Source organism: Brachyistius frenatus, unplaced genomic scaffold (genome assembly GCF_029030835.1).
Source record: "Brachyistius frenatus isolate BFR_SWC_R1_liver_20210118 unplaced genomic scaffold, ASM2903083v1 Contig_334, whole genome shotgun sequence".
NCBI classification, from domain to species: domain Eukaryota; kingdom Metazoa; phylum Chordata; class Actinopteri; family Embiotocidae; genus Brachyistius; species Brachyistius frenatus.
The window spans coordinates 155,526-163,587 of record NW_027210933.1 but is presented as its reverse complement, the minus strand read 5'-3'; positions in this window follow the sequence as shown (position 1 = coordinate 163,587).

The following is an 8,062-nucleotide window of genomic DNA, read 5'->3' as shown; positions in this document are numbered from 1 at the left end:
ACATGAATCCATATTTCAAGACTCTTTTGTTTCGCGCGAAAATCAGGCGACCGATCGGAGAGCGAAACACGCATGATGGTGGACAAGCACGCTGACGGGTCATGTCTCCAAAGTGCTGCACAGAGTGCACAAGAAAGGAGGACGACATGCGAGGCTGAAATGGAGAGCCAGGAAGTCAAGAACGACAAAGCCAGAAAGTAAGAGGCTCGCGTCCACATGGCCGGCACAAGAGCCGACGTCTGTCCTTCATCGAACAGAGATTGAAAACACCCGGAGACCAAAATATTCTCTGGAGTCTCTCGAGTCAGAATGAACGGACACAGAGCGTGGGCAAAAGACGGCAACGGCAAGCGAGTGAAAAAGGTGTGAATACATGTGCACTTTAGGACCAACGCGCACGATGATGCAAACTGCACCGCAGCAACGTAAAGACAATCAGTTTCCACTGTAACATGACACATTTTGAAAGGCCACTCACTATCCCGCGTACCGGGTTTCTTCAACACATGACGTAAACTGCGACACGTTTTTTTTGTTTGTCTTCACGAACAGGGAAGGTCAGCCGCAGTCACGTAAAGAGCTTGGGAAGTAAAATGGGAAGCTGTTTGACTCAAAAGGGGAACCTCCTTATATTAAGAACATAATTGGAGGAAGTTTGACGCAGGAGGAACAACAACAAAAGCAATATCCAGGCCTTTTATATGCATGACATTAGTGGGCAAGCGGTGGGTGTGGATCTCTTTATGTAATATGCACACACACACTCATACATACACACCTGCAGCAGCAATACACACACCCATGTGGCACAGCATGCACAGCAGAGAAAGGGGAAACTCTCTTTCAATGAGCTGAACAATACTTGACATATCTTGACATATTTTTACTACACACTTCCCCTGTTTGTGACAACATCCCCAAAGTTTTCACTACCGGCACCACTTACTACTACGAGCCACATATGAATGAAGAAAGATCCACACACACACACGCACACGCGCGCACACACACACACACACACGCACACGCACACGCGCACACACACACACACACACACACACACACACACACACACACACACACACACACACACACACACACACACACACGGAAAGAGAGAGAACGAGAAGAGAGTTGTTTTGCAACTAGAAAGAGGAAGGTACATGTGTCACTCATGCTTTTGTGATGCAACACAGGCAATTCAATGAGAACACGAACACACACACACACACACACACACACACACACACACACACACACACACACACACACACACACACACACACACACACACAAACCTGCACATGAACACACTCTCTTTCTCTCACACACAGAAATCTCCTATCTAATTTTGTATGGGAACATTTCACGACATTGTTAGCCCTCGGACGAAGTTCGATCTGAGGGGACAAGATGGAGCACGAAAAGCAAGAATCCTTCATCCCCTGCATGATCACGCGCGCACACACACTCCTGTGGACCGACCCACCCTGGATGTGTACACTCGGTCACCTACCTCTCCCTGCATGCACCTCGCTGCTGATTTGCATAAAGATTTGACAGTCAAATGAGACGCATGGGGAAGTAGGACAACCTTGGAGAACAAACACACCCCTCCCACCCCCCCTAGAATTCCCCTCGAGACTCCTGGGAGACTCCCCAATCACACCCAAGGAAAAAAAAAACGTTAAGTGGGATTTAGACCTTATCTTGAGCTTGTTTGGAATTGTTCACAGTTCTGGGATTCATTGAACGGATTGACACAATAAAGATGCAATAGGGACGTTAAAAGTGCTTCCAGTAATCCCATGCACACATCTGGGTTGTTCAACATTGTTTAAGAGCAAGAAAGCTGCACTGACGTTGCGAATGCACCAAATTAGCCTCACGGGCAGATGCCACAACCCAAAAGTGTCGTCATTGTCGTCAGCGTTGCATGTTGACGCACCGCTGGTGGAAATGTCGTCGGAGTCTCCTGCTAATTACTTTTTGAGGGGTGGAGACCTTGCTGTCCTTCTGTGTTTTCATTCCCCCCCCCCCCCCGCGAGTGCAACAGAAACCCTCACTGCCAATTCAGCTTGTTGTATGTGCTGTATTTCAGCTGCATATTAAGAGTTTTGGTGATTATCTTATAAGGTCAGCGAGTTTGACCCGTCACATTATAAATAAATTAAAAAAAAGACTTACTAGAATCTTGGACCTTGCTAAAATATAAATTAAAAAAACGTGGGGTTTTCTGTTTGCACTGGTCAGATATAATTCGTCTTTGGTTAATATTTAGTCATGCCAAGTAGACATGGACGGAGATTAATCCGACCCACAGCGTGTGCATGAAATTGCCCTTAGGTGTGAACGAGAGTGTGAATGGTCTTTGTTTCCGTCAGTCTCTCTGTGGCCCTGGGAGGGACTCAGTAGGTAGACTGGGTTGCACACCGATTCGAGAAGGTTGGTGGTTCGGTCCCCGGCTCCTCCCGCCCACACGCCCAAGCGCCCCTTGAGCAAGACGCTGAACCCTTAAATGAAATGTAACGCATGAAACGAAGATTGTTTAGGTTTGTCCGCACGGTCGCAGCTCAAACTCACCGACATAACAGGCAGCAGGATCCTCTAAACACAACAGGGTAACAGAAATTCAACACGGCCTCACGTCAACCTTTGGTGTCCTTCAGAAAAATGACTAATAATAGCAGACTAAGAGGCTCCGTGAGTCACGCACTGAAAACCTGTGCATGTGTGGAAACGTGTTCAAAGCACACACACACACACACACACACACAAAAAAAAAGTGATTTGTAAATGTTGGTGACCAGACAGCATTTGCCTTTGAAAGGAATAAATAATAACAAAACGGGTGCAATGAGCTACACAGCCAACAGCGGCTGGTAGGAAAACCAGATTTACTCAATAAATGATGATAATTAAAACGTCGGCCACTGACACTGTTATTTACTCACGATGACGATCTGATAGGAGGTGATGCTGTGATAGCAAGACTACACAATATACAACAGCAGCTGTGCACTGGCTGTTATGAAAGAGACCTTTACAAAATATCTTGATAAGAGCATTACCACCGACATTATATTCACAGAAAAAAGCAAAATCACCAAACTAACAGTTCACAACAGGCCGATGTGCGTTAAATCCCACTGTACTGTGGCATCTTGTGCACAGTTTATTTTCCTATTCTGTTTATTCCATCTGTTGCATTTTTATATCTCGATCCCTTAGAGACCCGCCACGGACCAATTTTCTGCCTTTTCTATAAAAAAAAAAAAAGGGGCCATGGAGGATTTTTTTTTTTTTTTTCAAACAACATCTGGAAGCTGGAAACCTAAAGATGAATCTGAGATGCAGCTCAAAACTGTGTATCAAATTATAATTATTATTATTATGTTTTTGCCTCCTTCCCCGACCAGCTGGATCCGGTTGGTGCCAGTGGATGCTTTATGGCAGTGGCTTCAGTTTAGCTTTAAAAGCGAGCAGCTACACCCTCTGAACCACAGCACTGTCAGCCGAGGGTCTCTGAGGGTTTAAATGTCCGTTTACGGCTCATGTAAACTACCCTAAACCGCAGGTGTGCGTGAAATGTGCGATTCAAAGAAACGTACCTACTTTGTTAGCAGCATCGTCTCCCTCCTCTGGTCTAAGCTCGATAAAGTTTGCTCCCTGCAATTTACTGGCAAAAAAAAATAAAATAAAAAAAAAAGTCCCCCGACGTATTTGTGCATCAAAGCTGCTGGTCCTGTCGTCAGATTCCTTGAATGTAAAGAAAACCGTCAAAAAAATTAAGTGAAACTTTTAATATTATATTTAATAGTTGTGAATGTGCAGGTCTTCTTGCAACCTCCAGGGGGCGGTGCAGCTCCGTGCGCAACCAATGTGCGCAATGCCGCCTCTCACGTCCTTGCCTTTTATATTACAGTCTATGGAACTTGCAGGTGTGCGGAAACTACTCCTTGTCAGTGTTTAACTATTATATGTCATGTTTTTGGATAATTATCATTGTAACACAGTATTTAATTAAGGTTGTGCTGCTTTTAAGTACTTTATAAGGCCTCTTGTTGGTTAGTTTAATCTACAGTAATGCATCATATTTCATAAGATCATATCACATCACTGTGTTGTGTAAATTGTAAAAACAAATATTATTCTGAGGTGTTTGTTGGGGGTGCGTTACAGGTAAAAAAAAAAAAATCAACTCAATCCCACTGTAAAACTTTGCAAACCACAAACAAACATGACACATATCTCCCAACTCTAACCATAATAAACACATGGGACACATGTGTTAATTCATAACTCAATGTCTTGTTTACAGGAAGCCCGTGTAATTGTGGCTTTGACATTAATATGATTTGATTAATGATGCAGAGCCGGAGGAACAGGCTGAACTGGTTGAACTGAACTTGTAATAACAGGAGGAGATAGGAAGCTGCTCGTATTTCCTCAGTGGGCCTGAAGAGGAATTGTAAATATATGTCTTTAATCCTTAAAAGGCCCGTTATAAGTTGTTTTTTTTAGGACAACCGACACTACTTGGTATTTAAGCTTTTCCATAATTCTTACTTGGGCACATCGGAAAAAAATTTTGAACTTGAAACCAACACGAAAGTAAATATGAGGGAAATTGCTGTGTTACCGCAGCACCAGTAATAAAGTTACATGCTAAATACTTACAAATTACTTCTTAATGGGGCAGTCCAGCAATAATACAGGTTGTGAATGTGCTAGAGTTTCCCAAAGTAAAAAAAATAAAATAAAACTAATGTCGCCATGATGGCATTCACTGTTCAGGTGCATTATGGGAATTGTTGGATCCCAAATTTTGGGGATAAATGCTCCTTCGGGCTTAACGCTACAATCAAAAGAAGCACATTAATTTGGTCAGAGGTGCAAAAACTACAGTCTTCAGATTTGTGTCTTCTACTGTAATAGTCTGAGGTCAATATGAGAGTGAACAACATAGAGTACACGTCAGTAAAAGATAGAAAACCACACACAAGCCGTTAATATATTTTGTTGACAAATTACACAAAAAAACAACTTTTCCCGTGCGTAGGCTGCTGAGGCTTCTCAGGAAATGAACACCTATATGGTCACTGAAAAATGTATTTTTCCTTCGCTAAAAGCTTTCTCATCTGCCCACACATTCTTACGCATATCTGCAGTATGTAAATTGTTGAAAGCAGCCAACTAATCTGTAAGTTGTGCATGCATTAACCACCGTACTAATTCATCTGACATAAAATATGAACACAAATGACTGTGCTCTGATGTGAAGTGCTCACTCTCTGACACACACACACACACACGCACACACACATGCAGCGACCGAGCAGGTGGAATGTGGGGCAGGTGTGCCTCTGCAGTACCTGCGGGGTTGTGTATCATTTGATCCCAAGTTACAGCACATGGATTCGCATGCAGGTACACACATGGTCGGCGGTGCGAACAGGTTTTGCTCCTGGATATTGATCATGTTTGTTTGCAGAGTGTTTGTGGATGTGTGGGTGTAACATGTCAAAAGATCTCAATGCTGCATGACAAATTAACCCTTTATTTCCCCTAAGTGTTCGCTTTAGTCATTCCACAACACAGTGCGCTGCTTGGAAACCACCTGATGCACAGACGCACTGCAGTGGATGTAGTGAAGTGTAAACCTGCAAAAAAAAAAAAAAAAAAAAAGACTAAGTAGACTTTAATTAACCTGACCTATATGTATATCATTACAAAAAAAGAAAAAAGATATATATATATATATGAGCTTAAACATTAATAATGGAAGTAGTTATGGTTTCCCCCTCGATAATCAGTGTTTGAAGGTTTCTTACCACGTCAGAGTTCCCCAATATTCAAACTGAATTCATCCCCTTATAACCACACTCTATTACTTTTACTCTTTTACACTACCATCAAATATTGTACGTACTTGTTTCACTGAGTTACTGAAGCTATTCCTGTGCATTATTTCACTCTTATTTCTCCACCTTAGCAATAGTTTGTTTTTCTGACATCAAGAGCTTTTTTTTATTTTTTATTTTTTTTAAAGAGTTGCTGACAAATAAATACTTATCTCTAGCTGCACCTATATTATCATGATCGTTTTTTTATGCTCATTATAAACAACAAAAGATTTCAACAATAGGGGCGATATGAGGCAGTTCGGTCCATGCAACGGATGCAAAGAGAAAATTGGGTGTGAAAAGTTTTGTTAGTGATAAAGTTTAATACAGTGTGGTAGGTTGAACTGCAAAGGAGTTAATGGGGCAGTCCATCATCTGTTGTTATCTTAGGTTGATTTTCAATTAGAAAATTGCTTACTTCAGGGAAAGCATGTATGTGTAACATTTATTTTTTCACAAACTACAAAGGGCAGGCGTTAAAAATTAAAAAGAGACATCTTGTGTACGGCATACTGCTCACAGGGTTACATATATATACGGTAGTTACTCTTCTAACGAAATTGGAAATAGACATACTGAGCCTACATGGTGATATATACAGTATGTACAGTATGCACTGGAAGTGAGTGTGATATGGGGTTAGAGGGAAGGAGTGAGAAATACTCCTCATAACTGTGTCACACATGCTCAACTTCTTCTTTCTGCTCGAGTATCAGGGGTGAACAAGAATAACAGAAACACACAGTTATTCCAGTGCTGTTACTGTACTCATATAAAATAAATGAGTTGCATTAATAACACATTCGATTCTTGTTAAGACATTAAGATAATGCAAAGGAACGAGGGCAAGATGTAGCAGGGACAGTGACTAATGACAGGAGATTAACCCTTTCGGTGCAGAAGGCAGTAGCCAAGACACGTAGACCGAGACAAACACAGCATGTGAACACCACAAGTTTCATTTTTCACTTTCTACATATTTTACTCTTCATCTCACAGCGATGAACCCACCAAGGGCTTCACTTGACATTTGCCGCTCAGGTGTGATTTACATCCACCTTTTACTTTAAAAAAAAAAGAAAAGAAAAGTAAAACAAAGGTGTATCTCATTTAACGATGGAGTCACGGTGTGAGTCTTGTACACCGTTTGTAACACAGCTACTGATGAGCATCTTTGCTGGGTTTGCATGTGGAGGTAGATGGTTATCGACAGGACCGGCTAATGGAGCGCATGTTTTTACAAAGGGAGTGGCTGAATGACTGTCGTTCAAGGGGCAAAAGAGGGGCTCTGTTTACAGTGTCAATATTTATAGTGACACATGCTGGATGAATACTGACTGTGATAAAGTGTGTGTGTGTGTGTGTGTGTGTGTGTGTGTGTGTGTGTGTGTGTGTGTGTGTGTGTGTGTGTGTGTGTGTGTGTGTGTGTGTGTGTGTTTGGGACAGACAGAAGGCATTAAAAGCATGAATGATTGTCTGACGTCATGCTCTAATGAGCAGATTCAGGTCAAAACTAGAACTTCCACACATCTCGTCTGTATTGTGCAAGTCATTAGTTCAAAGCAGTACTTAAAAAGTTCCAGAAAAATGGAAAGAAGTTCAGCTGCAGCATTTGAAACAGACCCCGCCACTTCGATTGTTAACTCTAGACAAGATAAAGTTGAAAAAAAGTCAAGCAGCGCAGTGTAATTTGATTTAACAGATGGCCAATCACAAGTAAACTCTGCTTATGACACAATCTGCAGGCCTCATTTGAATTGCAAATCAGATGCAAATGCTGCTTTGTTCTGTAAAAGTAATGCCAAGAACCTCTCTGCAATAACTCAAGTTTCATGATTCGACAATGTGACAGTGTGATACATTTCCACGTTTTCCGTTTGCCCTGCAAACTTCAACTCAACACAACTCTACGCTGTTTGATTTCAGCCCGTCTTTCTTCCAGTTTTTTTTTTGTTGTTGACATATTAGCTCATAGCCCCGAGCTCTGCTTACATCACAGAAATCCTCATGTTGATTCACAGGATAACTTTTGTGTTTATACTGTAAACAAAGCAGTGGGGAGAGGCACCCTTGTCATAAAGAGTGATGGTGCGGTCTCCTTTTCTCCCTACAGACAACCATTGGAATTGTTTTGTTGCCATCTAGTGGTCAGTTTC